This window comes from Trichosurus vulpecula, chromosome 1 (assembly GCF_011100635.1).
Source record: "Trichosurus vulpecula isolate mTriVul1 chromosome 1, mTriVul1.pri, whole genome shotgun sequence".
Lineage (NCBI taxonomy): Eukaryota > Metazoa > Chordata > Mammalia > Diprotodontia > Phalangeridae > Trichosurus > Trichosurus vulpecula.
The window spans coordinates 297,532,952-297,548,813 of record NC_050573.1 but is presented as its reverse complement, the minus strand read 5'-3'; the positions used below and the strand labels follow the sequence as shown (position 1 = coordinate 297,548,813).

The window sequence follows — 15,862 nt, the reverse complement described above, 5'->3', positions numbered from 1 at the left end:
ATATATATGCAGATATAGATATATAGATATAGATATAGATATCATTGATGATATACTTTACTCACTCACAGAATCTAATGACCTCAATGGCAAGAGACCTCAGAAGCCATTTATCTATTCTGTCCCATACCTGACTAAAGGCTTTTCTACAGGGGTGGGGGAAAGCCACTACCTCCCAAGGTAACCCATTCTACTTGTAGACCCCTCTAATTGCTAGCAACTTTTCTCCTTACATCAAGCCTACTCTATCACTCTGAAGTTTATTTCTATTTCAGCCATCTTGGGAAAAGTATAGCCAGGCTAATCCCTCTTTCACAAGACAGTATTTCAGATATATGAAAACAACTATCACGTCCCTTCTAAGCCATCTCTTATCCAGGCTGAACCTCCCCATTTTCTTCACCCAGTTTTCAAGTAACACGTTTTCAAGTCTTCTCACCATCCTCATTGCTGCCTTTTGGAAGCACTTAAGTTTCTTTGGCTCTGTCTTTTCTCAAATGTGCTAAACATACACTGATTTGTTCCAATGTGAACAGAGAATAGTAAAACCTCTCATTGATATTATGATCAATATTTGGAATTTCTGCTTATAATCTCTTCCGTACAAATCATCTTTATTATTGGGCTTCGGTCTACTTATGTCTGCCATGAATCTTTTCATTACTCTTTGGGTAATTAATAGCTTTGAATTTTACAAGACTGTACCACGTTTCCCTTCAAGGAAGGTGAGGGAAGGAGAGAGAGAAGGTTGACAGATAGGGGCACAGTAAAGAAAGAGAGAGACAAAAATAAAAACAGAAAAATTTAATGGGAGAGTAGCAAGTACATAAATTTCAGGGAAATTTTTAGCTCCATAACAAAAATACAAAACCATCAAAATGCCTGAGAATGGTTGAAGGTGCAATCATTAAGAATAAGTCTAAATATAGAAAGAAAAACATTTCTTAAAACATATAGAAAGGGATCAGGTGGATCCATCAAGGTCTTCAATGTAGGTACCAGGGCTGAGCAGAAGAGCCAGGAGGAATGCTCCTACCCCCACCTAGAAGAAGAAAGAAGCACCAAGTGATTAGCAGAAGACCATTTCTCTTCTCCACAGGAAGGCCTTCATGACAGCCTAGTAGCTAGCCCACTATGCCTCCTGCGTCTTAGCCAGCCTTCCCAAAGCCCCCAGGAGACACCACCAGACCCTGCTCATTCTTGCAAAGGGATTTCCAGATGTTTCAGCCACCCCTTTACTGCCTCCTAGTCTGGTTTCTGGACATCCAGGGACACATTACTTTTTACCTCTTCATAGTAGAGTTCAAGAGACAAGAAACAACACTATCAGCAGCTCCTGGGAGATTGAGTGTCTAAGCTGCCTCCAGAGCACAAAAGCACTTCCTGACAAGACGATGGGCGCTTGAGGATGATGCCCAGACCTGGAAGGCCTAGGGAAGAACTTGGGTGTTCTGATCACTTGCATTTATCAGTGACCTTCTCCTATCCAATGATACTCCACCTGGATATTTCACAATGGTAAGCATATTCCAACTTGCTCTTAGTCTCTCCGTCTCAGTGATACTGAACCTCCAACTGACAAAGAACAAATCTCTATCCACACTTTCAGTTTTCTACTCCTTCCTTCCCATCCTCTTCCATATTACTTCTCCAAAGTCTCACTCCAGATCTGCCTGATGCTTCTACTGTGCCATCTGGAATTTCCACTCTATTATTAATTTTTTAATTTTTATTTTATTTCTCTTCTTCTCTTGAGACTTTCATCTCTTGGCACTCCCTGAGACCTAGATATCTCCATAGAGATGACACTGCATCTCTGGGCATCCTTTCCAGCAGATGTTGCACTTTCTCTCCAAACTCCACCCCATACTCCCAAACTCCCTTATAAGGGTATCAGAATATTCATAGCTGCCCATTGCCGCTTCCAGATTCTCCTTCTATCACCATCGCCCAGCAACCGCTGTTGCTTTGACACTCATGCTAGTACAGACCCCAGTAAACTCCAGGTGATACTCCCTCTCTTCTCAGTTCAGACTTCCTTCCTGCCTTAACTCCTTCCCTCACACCAACAAACTTCAACATATGTGCTGATGTTCCTTCAAATACCTTAATTTTCCAGTTCCTCAATCTGCTTAATTCTCATAACCTGCTCTTTCACTCTAATCCTAAACTACACCCAGAGAAGAGTGAAAAATTGCCACCATTTATCCTGAACTTCCTCTTCTCTTCATCTCACATTCTCCTAACCTTGTCCTCCATTATCTCTTCTTTTATTCCAGTCTCTAATGGACCTTCTCATTGCCAAAGCCAGTCCCTCTAGCTCTAGCCTTGATACCATATCTTCCTGCCTTCTCCAAAAGATTTTCTCCACTATCATTTTCCCTTTCTTTTTAATCTTCATGTCTCCTCTCCCCTTCAAAAAATATCCTTTACTAGATCCCCACTATTTCCCATCCCATCTCTCTCCTTCATAAGCTAAATTCCTGGAGAAAGCTTTCTACACCAGATGCCTCTACTTCCTCTTCTTTCATTCTCTTCTAATCCCTCTGCAATTTGGCTAACAACGTCATCCTTCAATGGAAACTGCCTTATCCAAAGTTATCAGTGACCTCCTAATTGCCAAATCTAACAGCCGTTTCTCAGTCCTCATCCTTCCTGAGCTCTCTGCAGGTCAAAATTCAAATGATACTCTATTTTTGTGACACTGCTCCCCCTTGGTCCCCTTCCCCCTCACTCATATAAACATTCCCTCTCTGTCTTCTTTGGTGATTTTTCATCCATTTCACAACTACAAAACATCAATATCCCCTAAGGGTCTGCCTTGTGCAGTCTTTTCTTTCCTTCTCTATATTCTTTCACTTGGAAACCTCATCAACTGCCATGAATTTCAATGACCATCTCTTTGCAGATGACTCATACATCTTTATACTCAGGCCTATTCTCTCTCCTGAGCTCTCCTGAAGAACTATGTAGTGGACATTCTGAACTGGATACTCCAAAAACACATCACACTTAACATGTCCAAAACAGAACTCATTATCTTTGTTGCTTCCCAATCATTCTCCTTCTGAACTTCTCCATTACTGTTGAGCGCACCACAATCATCCCAGTCATCTGAGTGGGCAACCTCAATATCATCATCCACTCCCTACTCTCACTAGCCCATCATATCTAGTTAGCTATCCTACCTTGTCATTATGTTCTCCAAGTGCTTTCATATAAATATATACTCATATAGCTGCAGAGTACCTCTCACCTTAACTATGGAAAAAGCCTTCTAATAGGACTCCTTGCTTCAAGAGTCTTCCCATTCTAATCTGCTTTCCAAGCAGTTGCCAAAGTGGCTTTCCTAAAGTACTGCTCTGACCACATTACCGCCATCTCCCAATAAACTCCTGTGGCTCCTTGTTACTTCTAGGATCAAATGCAAACTCCTCTGTTTGGTAGTTTAACTTTATCCCCTTCCTGTCTTCTTACAAATTACTCCTCTCCATACATTCTGCAGCTTGCTTATACCAGCCGACTTGCTGCTTCACACACACAGTACTCCATCCTCCACCTCTCTTCCTTTGTCCTGGCTGACCTCAAAGCCTGAAATGTTCTCCAACCTAACTTCTCCCTCTTAGAATCCCTGGCTTCCTCCAAGATTCAGATCAAATACCTTCAAGAAATTGTTCTTGAGCTCCACCACCTCCACCTTTCCAGGGCCTGTGTCTTCTCATCTTTTATATATTCTGTATATATAAAATATAAATCTATTTATGGGACATGCAGTATCCCCTATTAGAACACAATCTTCTTGATGGTAAGGACTATTTATGCTTTTTCTTTATATCTCCAGCCTTACCTCAGTATTAGGAGTAAAACAAATGCTTAATGCATGACTGTCAGTCTAAAAACATTTTTTAAATATTTGCTCTGTCTCAAGTGCTATTTAGTACCTGATTGATTGATTGTGAATGCAGACAGTTCCTTTGAAGCAGCTGGGCACCTCCAAACTTGTCCTTTAGAGAGAGACACCAGATTCAAGGTACTCTGTCACCACTGCATCATTCAAAACCACTGCTCACAATGCCCCCTCCACCTGCCCCCAATATATTTGCCTTCACTGATGAGCCAAAGAACACAGTTAGTTCAAAGTAGTGGCATTTAATGAAATTTTAAGAAACGAGACTAAAACATTTTACTCATACTGGGGTATTCACTCTTCCACAATTACACATGCCAGCCATGGAAAGAGTAGACAGATATGGAGAAGACACATAGAGAGGCACATACATAGGGAATGCATGTGAACAGGGCACATGGATGGAAGAGCACATATGTATTAAACATGTATGTTCAGAGTGTATGCAGAGAGAATCAATTCATTCCTCTAATGCTACGGGGGCACTGATAGCTTCTGGTGATATCACTGTTCCCTCTTGGCCCCTGCTAGTTGCATGGTATCTATCAGATGTGGCACTCATGGATTTGTTGTCTCCTCCAGATGCTGCCCCACTAATCCCATGGTTACCACCAAGAACAACTCTGCATATGACTAGGAAGCTCTCTTTTCTTCCAGCTCCTGGCTTCAATTAGAGTCCGAGAGTAGAGTGCTTTCTGTTACCCACAAGAAGAGAAAGTTTACCAATTGTCTTTTAATATCTCAAGGTTTTCCACAGCTTCTTAAGAAAAGCACCCACCCTTACACTCAGCACTAGGCCCAGATAGCTAAGAAAAAAGTAAAAGTTTTTTGCCTTTTTTCTCGAAGAGTAGTCTGCTTTTTGCTTTTCAAAGTCTTGGTTAGAAAGCTTTTCATCTCCAACAGGAAATTCTTTGCCACAAGTACCAAACTCTGTAGAACACCAAGCAGAAAAACTCCTACCTATCCAGTAGTATGCTCTGGCTTAATCTATCTGTTGAACAAACTTTCTGACCCAAGAGCTTGAATCTTTCTGTCATGGTCCTTACTCTAGCCTAGGGCTGGCATTCCTATGCCTTCTTGTTATAATCTCCAAATGACTGAACTACATTTAGTCATTATCCAAGTGGAGGCAAATGTGCAAAAAAAAAAAAAAAGTACCCAAGACTATGGATTTAAACTGAGTTCCTCAGTTTAAAAGTCCTTTGATTCTCCCATGCACATAAGCTGGAGGCTGGGAGGGACTCAGAGTCACAGCTAAATCTAGAGGGAAGATCATTATCCTCATCCTTCCTAATCACATGCATAGATTTTCTTAGGTATATGATACATATTTCCATAGATATATATCTCCATGTTTCTATATCTATGAAAGTATTCTTGAAATTATGTTGTGTAGTCACTTATATGGGGGTACTATGCTTCCATGTAATATTGGTCCTATTGATCATATACAGTTAAAGTGACCCCAAAGTTGTTTATAGAACTAAATAAGAAAGGGACAGGACCTGAGATTTCATTGCTATAGGAAACTTTCTCATGATGAAACTCCCTCTACCAAGACAAGTTACATCTTCTGTGCAACTTAGATTCTTATAAAGTTGCCTTGTGCACTAAGAGGTTACATGAGTTGTCCAGGGTCACACAGCCAGTACGTATCAGAGGCAGGACTTGAACCCAAATATTCCTCACTCCAAGGCCTGCCCTCTAACCACTATGCCACACTATTTCTCTAATAAATTTGGACTTCAAGGAATATTGCAGGTGAGTTATATATCAATGTAGCATATAAAACTAATCATTTGAAATAGATAATTTCATTATTGAGTTTAAAAGGGTCCAGAGACACTATGGAATATTTTTCCATATACCAAGGGTATATACAACTAGCAAAGTCTTAATAAAATAAATGTTGTGAGAGATTCGAATACCAAGTCTTGTCAGGTAGCATATCATGCCCACATGAGCTTTGAACTAAATAAGGAGGCTTGATAAAGGACTATAAGTGGCACCTACAACTGACAATAGTGATGAGGCTTCCTTTCCCCTAAAAAGCCTCATATTCTACAAGCAACTCTGGGATTCATGCCAATAGGTTGATTTCTGTTGCATAATAGGTCCCTCCCTACCTCTGGAAACACTAAATCTAAAACGTGACTTACCAATGAAGTTATAGAACTATTCCCATTAAAAGAGTAAGAGAGAGAGAAAGAAAGAAAGAGAGAAGAGAAAAAGAGTCATGATAAAAGAATTTTGTTTTCAGGGCAGGAAAGACCACATGCCAGAATGAATTGCCAAATTTGTGCAAAACATGTGGAAAATAAATACCATTCAATAGACCACTGACCATAACCAAACTCTAAATGAGGCTCTAGAGTCCACTAGAAGGCCAACTAAGGTTAGCTGAGTCTTACAAACAGGAAGTAAAGGAAGCATCTGAAGTATATTCCCACAATTGACCACAATCAGAATGACCTCACTAGGCTTGGGTTAGCCCCTCAATGGGAATAAAAAAAAATGTCACCTGTGTAACTTTGCAATGAGATGATAATTCAGAAGAATTCTTTCAGGGTGGCTTCTTGTGAAATGAAAATAAAACAAACAAAAGAGCTATTAATACATAACCATGGAATTTACCATAAATAAATAAACAGAGAAACCAATGGCAATACAAGGTACTTCAGGATCATGGGGGCATTGATGACCCACAACAATTTGAACCCCTATTAGTCATAAGAAAGAAGAGAAGAACCAGGGAGTCATTCTCCTGCAGCTAAATGCAGTCCATCTCAAATGCTAGAAGAAAAAAGAACTATTTTTATGGTGTTAACAATAGCTGATCTAAAATGCACACATATGTAATAAGTCCATGTCTGATAGTGACTACATATTTGGAGAGGGAACAAACAACATATGTATCTGTGAATTGAGTTTACTGAAACCCAAATTAAATCCATCCTTCATACTATATGTTATCCAGTTGGTTTGTTTCAAATTGATGCATTCTACCATATTTAAAGAATTATCTGCTAAAGTATTTATTCACCTCCCTATGAAAACTCTCTGTTGTTCTAGACTCATACTTTCTTATGTGGCCTCACTGGCCTATATAGTTTGGTGCTAATTAATGAGAATAATGAATCCCATGAATGACGTGGTGGCTCATTTGAATTAACAATGCATATTTCCATTGGGCTGGAACCAACTACCATATTTTATGTAATTATAAATTTGAATAGTGTGAATTCAATTATATGTGACCACTTCACAGAATTTATTATTCCTACTAATCAAGACCGAGCTGTACTACAAAGTGAGGGAGCTGGAGGAAAGCCTCCTTATTTGTTTTAACTCATATTTTCATAGCATTTGCAATTCTATCATGTATCTCAGTGTAAAGTGCAAGGATCGTGCATATTTTATAGACAGAGAAATTAGTGCCCATAAAGGCTAAGTGACAATAATAGTTAGCATTTATATAGCTCTTTAAGGTTTGCAAAGCACTTTACAAATATTAACTTATTTGAGTCTAACAGTGACCCTAGGGGAAAAGCACTCTTATTATCACCATTTTGCTGATAAGGAAACTGAGTCTGAGAGAGGTTAAGTGACTTTCTCAGCTAGTAAATGTCTCAGGCAGCATTTGAACTTAGGTCTTCCTGACTCCAAATCCCACACTCTATCCACTCTGCCACCTAGCTGGTTGGTTGGTTGGTTGGTGTCCTTCATTCTCGAAGTGGACCAAAATGACATCACTATGCTAGAGTCAAGTTTCAATGTGTCCGACTATGGCTGATCAGACCAATACGAGCTCGGAATGCTCTACCACAGGTCAGATCAAATAGTCCACGTGAACATTTGGGGTGGATTCCCTAAACTTGCGCATCCTGCGTTTCCTTTGAGCTGTTTCAATTCTGCTTTGCTCATAGAGCACAGCACCTTCTCTGATGTGGGCATGCCATGCTGAAAGGTCCTGCACCAGTTTCTCCTATGTCACACAATGAATTCCAAAGTTATTGAGACAGATCTTGACAGTGTCCTTGTATCGCTTCTTCTGACCACCATGTAAGCCTTTGCCCTGTGTGAGTTCTCCATAAAATAGTCGTTTTGGCCAGCGTATGTTTTGCATTCGAAAAACGTGGCCAGCCCATCGGAGTTGTGCTCTCTGCAGTAGAGTTTGAATGTCTGCCAGTTTAGTTTGAGTAAGGACTCAGTGTCTGGTACCTTATCTAGCCGGGTGATCTTCAGAATCTTCCGAAGACAATTCAAATGGAAGAGATTCGGTTTCGTGGCATGGCACTGGTAGACTGTCCAGGTTGGACACAGGCATACAACGGCTCTGTAGACCTTCAGTTTGGTAATCAGTCTAATACTCTTCTCTCCCATACTTTCCTTTGGAGCCACCTAGTAGGTAGATAGATAGAAAGATAGATAGATAGATAGATAGATAGATAGATAGATAGATAGATAGACAGATAGATAGATACAGAGATACAGAGATACATAGGTACATAGACATAAAAACTTTATTAAGCACTTTTATCACAATAACCCTGGAAGTAGATTGTACAAGTATTATTATCCCCTATTTTATAGATGAGGAAAATGAGACTTCCCATATAGATAAGAAATTAAGTGGTTTATCTCAGGCCACACAACTACTAAGTGCCTTAGCTTAGACTTAAGCCCAGGAATCCTGATTTGGAAGTCCTGTGGTTTTTCTAAGGCGCTCTGATGACTTTGAATAAGGGTGCTGAATTGATTTCACCTGAATGCTCCAGAAGTAATATGCTATAGTGGAAAGGAAACACAGAAGTCCTGAAGGTATTAAAGAAATGAATGTCCCTGCTTTTTCCTCATGGACTCAAACACAGGACGTGCCAAAATCTCTCAGGTCATCACTGTAGGAGGACAATAGATTACGATTATGGGCTACACTTGTTGCCGATTTTTACTTCTAATGGAAATAACATATTAGTATATTAGAGCTGAAAGGACCTTCAGTCATATTGCAGTGGGAAAAGATTAGGCTTAAAATTTGGGGTCAAGTTTAATGTCTACCATTGTATTACCTTAGGCAAATTACATTTCTGAGGCTCTTTCCACATTCATTAAATTAGCACAATAGTCACAGTATTTAAACTACATCTTTCAACAGGGTAGTATAAAAATCAATGAAATAATACATATAAATGTGCTTAGTAAAGTGTAACAATTATTATTTCCTAGTATTGATATTGATAGTTGTTTGACAGGAGGTGAAAACCCCGAACAGCTTGCCCAAGATCAATCACACGAACAGCAAGACAACTTTAGGAGACCCAAGTTTCTGAAAATCCTAGGATACTCAGGGCTTATGCCACTTCACCACACTGCCCCTAGAATAATTCAATAAAAGACCCACTGTGTGCAAAGCACGTTAGGCAATTGGGAAGATAGATAGATAGAGAGAGAGAGAGAGAGAGAGAGAGAGAGAGAGAGAGAGAGAGAGAGAACAATACATAGTCCTGTCCTCGAGTAGTTTCCAGTCTTATAAGGAGGATTACAGATGACTATGAACTTTTTTTTGAGGGGGGAAAGGCAGGGCAATTGGGGTTAAGTGGCTTGCCCAAAGTCACACAGCTAGTAAGTATGTCAAGTGTCTGAGGCCGCATTTGAACTCAGGTCCTCCTGACTCCAGGGCTGGTGCTCTACTCACTGTACCACCTACCTGCCCCTACAGATGACTATGACATAAAGTACATAGGTTTAGTATATAAAGGAAGTATAACAACCCTTTACTTATCCATAATTCAGCTGTCTGGAAACTACAACTTTGTTGAATAACCAGGAAGTAAGCAAAAAACAGGGAGGAAGAGATGTTCCTAAAACACCTAAAATAGGTGTTCAGATTTTATTTCTGGAAATCACATTGCTGGTAATAAAAATATTAAAGTACAGATTTATGATTAGTTTACTTATTTAAACACACACATACATGTGTGTATATATGTTTATACACATATATATTTATATATACCTATACATGTATTTACCAATAATTTATATTATAGACTTGCCTTTTTATCCAGATATACTCCTTAGTTTCCAATTTTTACCACTACGACCAAAAAACAACCCTTTTATAAAGCGTTTGTATAGAAAATACTTTTTTCTCTTTCTTTGATCTTTTTTAGTGTTATAGGCCTAGCATTGGTATAGCTTGATTAATAACTTTTTGTGTAAAATTCCAAATTGGTTTCCAGAATGGTTAGATTAGTTACCAGTTCCATCAACAATGGAGTTTGCCCACAGTCCTTCCAACATTAATCATTTTATTTTTTTACTAGCCTTGTTAATCTGATGCTAGTAAGGTACAATCTCAGAATTGCTTTTATTTGAATATTTCTAATTTTTAAGTGATTTAGAACAGTTTTTTTAATTTATATAGTTTGTCTTTCTTCTCTTAAGAATTGTCCCTTCCTATCCTTAAACTGTTTATTAATTATGAAATGACTCTTATTTATATAAATTTGTATCAATTTCTAATATATCAGACAGATTTACTCTGTTTTCCCAGTTAACTCTGTCCCTTCTAATCTTAACTACATTGGATTTCTTTGTGCAAAAAAAATTTTATGAAGTTAAAATTATCCATTTTATCTTCTGTGATCTTCTTTATCTCTTGTTTGGTTATGAACACTTCCCCTATTCATAAATTTGAAAGGTAATTTCTTCCACATTTCCCTAAATTGTTAATGAGGTGACCTTTTATAAATAAGTCACATATCAATTTGGAAGCTTATCTTGGTATATGGGATGAGGTGTTGCTCTAAATCTAATTTCTGCAAAGCTTCTGTGCAATTTTTCCAGCAGTTTTTATCAAATAATCCGTACTCCAACCTCAGGGTTCTTTGTGTTTATCTAATGCTCGGCTACTAAATTAATTTGCTTCTGTGTATTGTTTACTTAATCTGTGCCTCTGCTCAATCTATTTTTTTACCCAGTCACAAAATTGTTTTGAGAACTATTGCTTTGCAGTCAAGTCTGAGATCTGCTCCTCGTAGGCCCCCCATCTTCCCATTTTTGTCATTATTTTTCTTGAAATTCTTTTGTGTCTCTGAATGAATTTCATGTTTTTTCTAGTTCTTTTGGGTTATTCTTTGGTCATGTGATTGATACAACACTGAAAGGTAAATTAATTTAGGTGGCATTGTCAATTTTATCACATTAGCGTAACCTACCTACGAGCAATTAATATTTCCCCAATTGTTTGTCCATCTATTTCTATAAACTTTTGTAGTTGTAGCAATATGGTTCTTATGTACAGATTGGTAAGTAGGTTCCTAGAAAATTGTAAAAAAAAACATAGGAGGCACAACAATAATGTAATGAAACTGGTCTTTTAACAAGCACACCTAGATTTAACTATTTAAGTGACTGATATACCTCAGAATAGTGACCATGAAAGACTATACACATTCACGTAATGCTGAGGAATGACAGCAGCACGTAGAATCTTAACATTTTTAACACAATCTTCATTAATAAAGATGTTTTAAGTCACATGAAATGCTAAAGTCAGACAGTGGAAATGCGATGACTCTAAAGTATGATTTGATCAGCACATTACCACATATGGATTTCATAATCTCAATTGCTTAGAACTGTTGTACATTTAAGATGATGCATTCCAGAATCTCATTATGTCACTTACTTTAAGTCCCACTAGTCACTTCAAAAGTTTTTTTCATAAAAAATATATTTACCAAATTTTGTTTCCATGTTTCCAAAAGATATTTCATTAAACAAAACAAAAAACACTTATCTATACAAAGAATGTAATCAAATTATCTTAAAAGTATTCCTTTTAGTAGGAACTCTTCATTTATAACTCTTAGTAAGGTCAGAATTATTGTAAACCACAACTACTTAAAAGGATTTTGGTTTTCTTTTAGTTTTTGTGGCTAATGTAGCTCTTTTGAATGATGTTTATGATTCTATTCTGTTCAGAGTATCCTAATAATTTCTAAAAGGAAACTATATTGGAGATTTCTTCAGTAGGAACATACATTTCTCTTCTGATCATTGTGAAATCTATTTATCCAGCCCGATCCTCTCTTCTGACTCCAGTCTCACAATTCAACTGCCTTTTGGACATCTTGAACTAGATGCTCTGTATACATCATAAACTCAAGACTTCCCAAACTATTAATTATTTTTCTCCACAAAACCTTCCCACTTCCTAATTTCCCCATTACTGTCAAGAGTACCACAACCCTCCCAAGCATCCAGGCTGGCAAGATGGGTGTCATCTGTGACTCTTCACTCTCATCCCCCTTCCCCATGTCCGATCACTTGTTGATTCCTGTTGATTTTACCTTTATCACATCTCTCATATGCCCCCTCCTCTCCTCTGACACTGCCACCATGCTGGTGCAGACCATCATTACCTGGAATATTGCAAGAGTCTGCTGGTTGGGCTCCCTTCCACAAGTCTCTCCCCACTCCAATCCATCCTCTATTCAGATGTCAAATTGATCTCTCTAAAGCACAGGTATAAACCACATCACTCTCCTATTTAATCAACTCCAGAGGTTCTCAGTTACCTCTAAGATCAACTATAAAATTCTTACTTTTACCTGGCTCCTTCCTATTTTTCTAGTCTTCTTAAACTTTACTCACTTCCACATAGTCTAAAGTCCAGAAAAAGTATTCTCGTTATTCTTTCTCACAAAGGACTCTCCATCTCCTGACTCTGTGAATTTTCACTGGCTACCACCCATACCTGGAATCCTCTCCCTTCTCACCTTCATCTCCTAGGTTGCCTGGATTCCTTCAAATCTCTACTGAAATACTATCTTCTACAAAAAGCTTTTCCTGATTGCCCTTTGCACTAGTTCCTTCTGTCTAAGACTCTGTGTGTGTACGTATGTATGTAAATATATGTATATATACACACATATAGCACAACTAATCTAACAGAGAGTCTCCAGGCAAAAGAACATTCTTTTATTGTGGCATCATGGTATCTACACTCCCCCTTTATTAAATAGCATTTGTACCACTTTTGGTCTGAAAAGTATGTAGACCTGGTTTAAAAGAAAATTAGCCTCATCACTATGGCTACAACTTTTATATGTTACCCCTTCTCACCCACCCCCACTCCACCACCTGATAAATATTGATTAGAGAATGGAGTATTCTAATTTTACTTAAACTTGAACTCATTGATCAATAACCTAAAACTCAGCTTTCGACAGTGTGATCTAGTGGGAATAACACTGTAGAAAGTACACTAACATAGAATCAGGAGAGCTATGCCCTAGCTGGGGTTCTATTAATTTATATACACACATATACATATACATATACATATACACATACACATACACATACACATATGTATACATATACGTATACATATACATATATATATATATATATATATATACATATATAAGTTGTGTTTTGAGCACATCCAGATCTCCTAAGACGGATGCACTCATGTAACAGATTCCAAGGACCTGTTTCTGAGAGGGCTGGTCTGTGTGTAGCTAGTATCTGTTGCCCTACCATATGGTTGGGAGCTGCTTCTTTCCGTTGGCTGCAGAGCTAAAACAATCTCTGTTTTTAAATCTACCTGAGGACAGTCTCCCTCTTTCCCACACTACCCAGGGATGAATGACTCATTTATTCACAGCAGGGGCACTATGTAGTAAGTTAGGAAAAAGGACCTGAGAACCCCCTTCCCCTCCCCTTACACACTGTCGCCCTAAGAAACAGGCTTAGGATTTTGATCTCTCTCCTTTGCCCTTTTCAGTTTTAGGTCTGACACATGTATTCTCCTGACCTTAGAGTTTGAGCCAGGGGAAATTGGAACTGGGATTCCAAGGCAGATCTTGCAACCAGTCCAGAAGGGAATCCCTAAGAAGTCAGGATCACAGGATGCAAAGGTATGGGAAGAATCATGTGGCTTTGAACTTGGAAATTAATGGGAAGGTTATGTAGGAACTCTGCTAAACTACGAACCTAAAATCCTCCTCTCCTCTCCAGAGACTGAGTTGCTATAGAGGGGATTGCACTCAAGTATTAGGAAGGAAGGGGAGAAAACTGCTCTTTCTATATCTTTTGAGTAAATATTCCCTATATAAAAGCTAACCTAATTTAAGTGGTTAAATGGAACTGGTGCTCTTAAAACATTAAAAGTGAAGGGTCATGATCTATGGAGTCTCTAGTCAGTGATAGAGCAACTCTCTCAAACACCTGGCCTTCAGGGGGAGCAGAGGCCAGAGAAGCACTGTTAGATATGCATGTACACGCACATATGTTCATAAATGTACGTATACACAAACATAAATGTATACTGCTTATATGTAATATACTTATGTGCATATATATACATTGTGTATATGTACACATACATATATACATACATATATATATGAATTGGTACTTGAAAGTCTATGGTATTAGGACAAAAAGGGTTCTGTAATGAGTTATTAGCTAATTTTGAAAATCCAGCTATGCCAGGGGATCCCTTCATGAGTTGTTAATGAGTCCCTTAAGTGAATCAGAAAGGTCACTGAACAAATAATGTTTGGTATACTCCAGGCAACCCTAAAGAGATACTGTCCAATCAGTTAGAGTCAGTTGAGAAAAGAAGTTAGTAGTTGGGGATGAATCCAATTCTTCACCTCTCCAGAGAGGGGAGAGGTTTCGCTTTGTCCTCATGCCTATCCCTCATGGCATCTAACAATGGAGTTATTTATCCAGAATGAGACACCTCATCCAGCATTTAGAGACTCAGGTTGAAAGAATTTGAGGTACAGTTAAAAAAAAGCCAGACATGCAAATTTCAGAGAAAGATACAGAAAGAACTCACTCGGGACCAGAAGCAGCTTCAAAGAGAGGGATTTCTGCTAGCAAGTCAAGTCAACAAGGATTTATTAAATATCTACTTTGTCCCAGGCACCATACTAAGTGATGAATAGAGAAGAGAAATGCTATGGACCCATAAGAAAACTATCCCGGGCATCAGAGTGTTGAGTTTCGTGAGGACTCTAGTAGGTGGGAAAAAATTTGTAGACACTTTAACACTGTAGAAGTAGCCTTGGACAGAGATGTTCCTAACATGTGTCTCAATACCGTTATGCTCTAAGTTTATACTCATTTTTTTCTGCAGAAGTTGTATGGATTTGTGAAAGAATGTACATTAGGTTTATAGAAAGGGAGGTTTATAGCTACTGTTCTTCCTATGCTATCCTATCTTAATAAATGCTTTTTGTTAAGAGGTGATCATTTCTACTGGGAAACACACTGGTGAGAGCTCATGAGCTACAGTAGTAGGAACCTGAACCCTTAATGTATCCTGGAACAGAGGTGTCAAATACATGTGGCCCACAACACTCTTGAGTTAGGCCCAAACTTCATTAAAATATAATTGGGAAATGTTTAGCAAAATGAATAAAAATACAATAAAACATAAATAATATCTTATTTCAAAGCTAAGTCATATGCAACTCACAGGCAACCTTATGCATGGGTTAGTGCTTCCTATTTCTATTTGAGTTTGACATCATTGCCTTAGAACATGAGGTAGTAGTCACCCTTTAGGGATGTAACCTGCAAATGTGAGTGCAAGTTGAATAATTAACCCAGAGTGGAGGCTATATAGGTGTCTTGGGGACATACAGAAAATAAATTCAAGGAAATCTTAGAGGGGGAGATCCTTATAGTTAGGAAGGGGAACAGGGAGTGGTGTATGGAAAGGAGACTGGAAAAAGCCTCCTACATGAGCTTCATGCATATCTTCTTACTGACTAGGCCCAATATCCATAGGACTCTTGAATTAAAATGTCAGAATTTATGGTGCTCTTTGTTTTGATGCCTTCCCCAGTGGGCTAAGAGGTCACATCGTGACGGTCAGAGTTCCATGGGACAAAAAGGGAGCTACTGAGTCCACAGTCTCCATGAAAT

At 38.5% G+C, this 15,862-nt stretch overlaps 1 long non-coding RNA gene across 1 annotated transcript; it reads right to left on the bottom strand.

Moving 5' to 3' along the window:
- Positions 1 to 949: 949 nt before the first annotated feature.
- LOC118844532 lies at positions 950 to 6,474 on the bottom strand. The gene is made up of 3 exons (XR_005009971.1): positions 6,429 to 6,474; positions 3,942 to 4,004; positions 950 to 1,042 (listed from the first exon to the last, which is right to left on the bottom strand). It is a non-coding gene; the product is annotated as an uncharacterized LOC118844532 (long non-coding RNA).
- Positions 6,475 to 15,862: the final 9,388 nt, after the last annotated feature.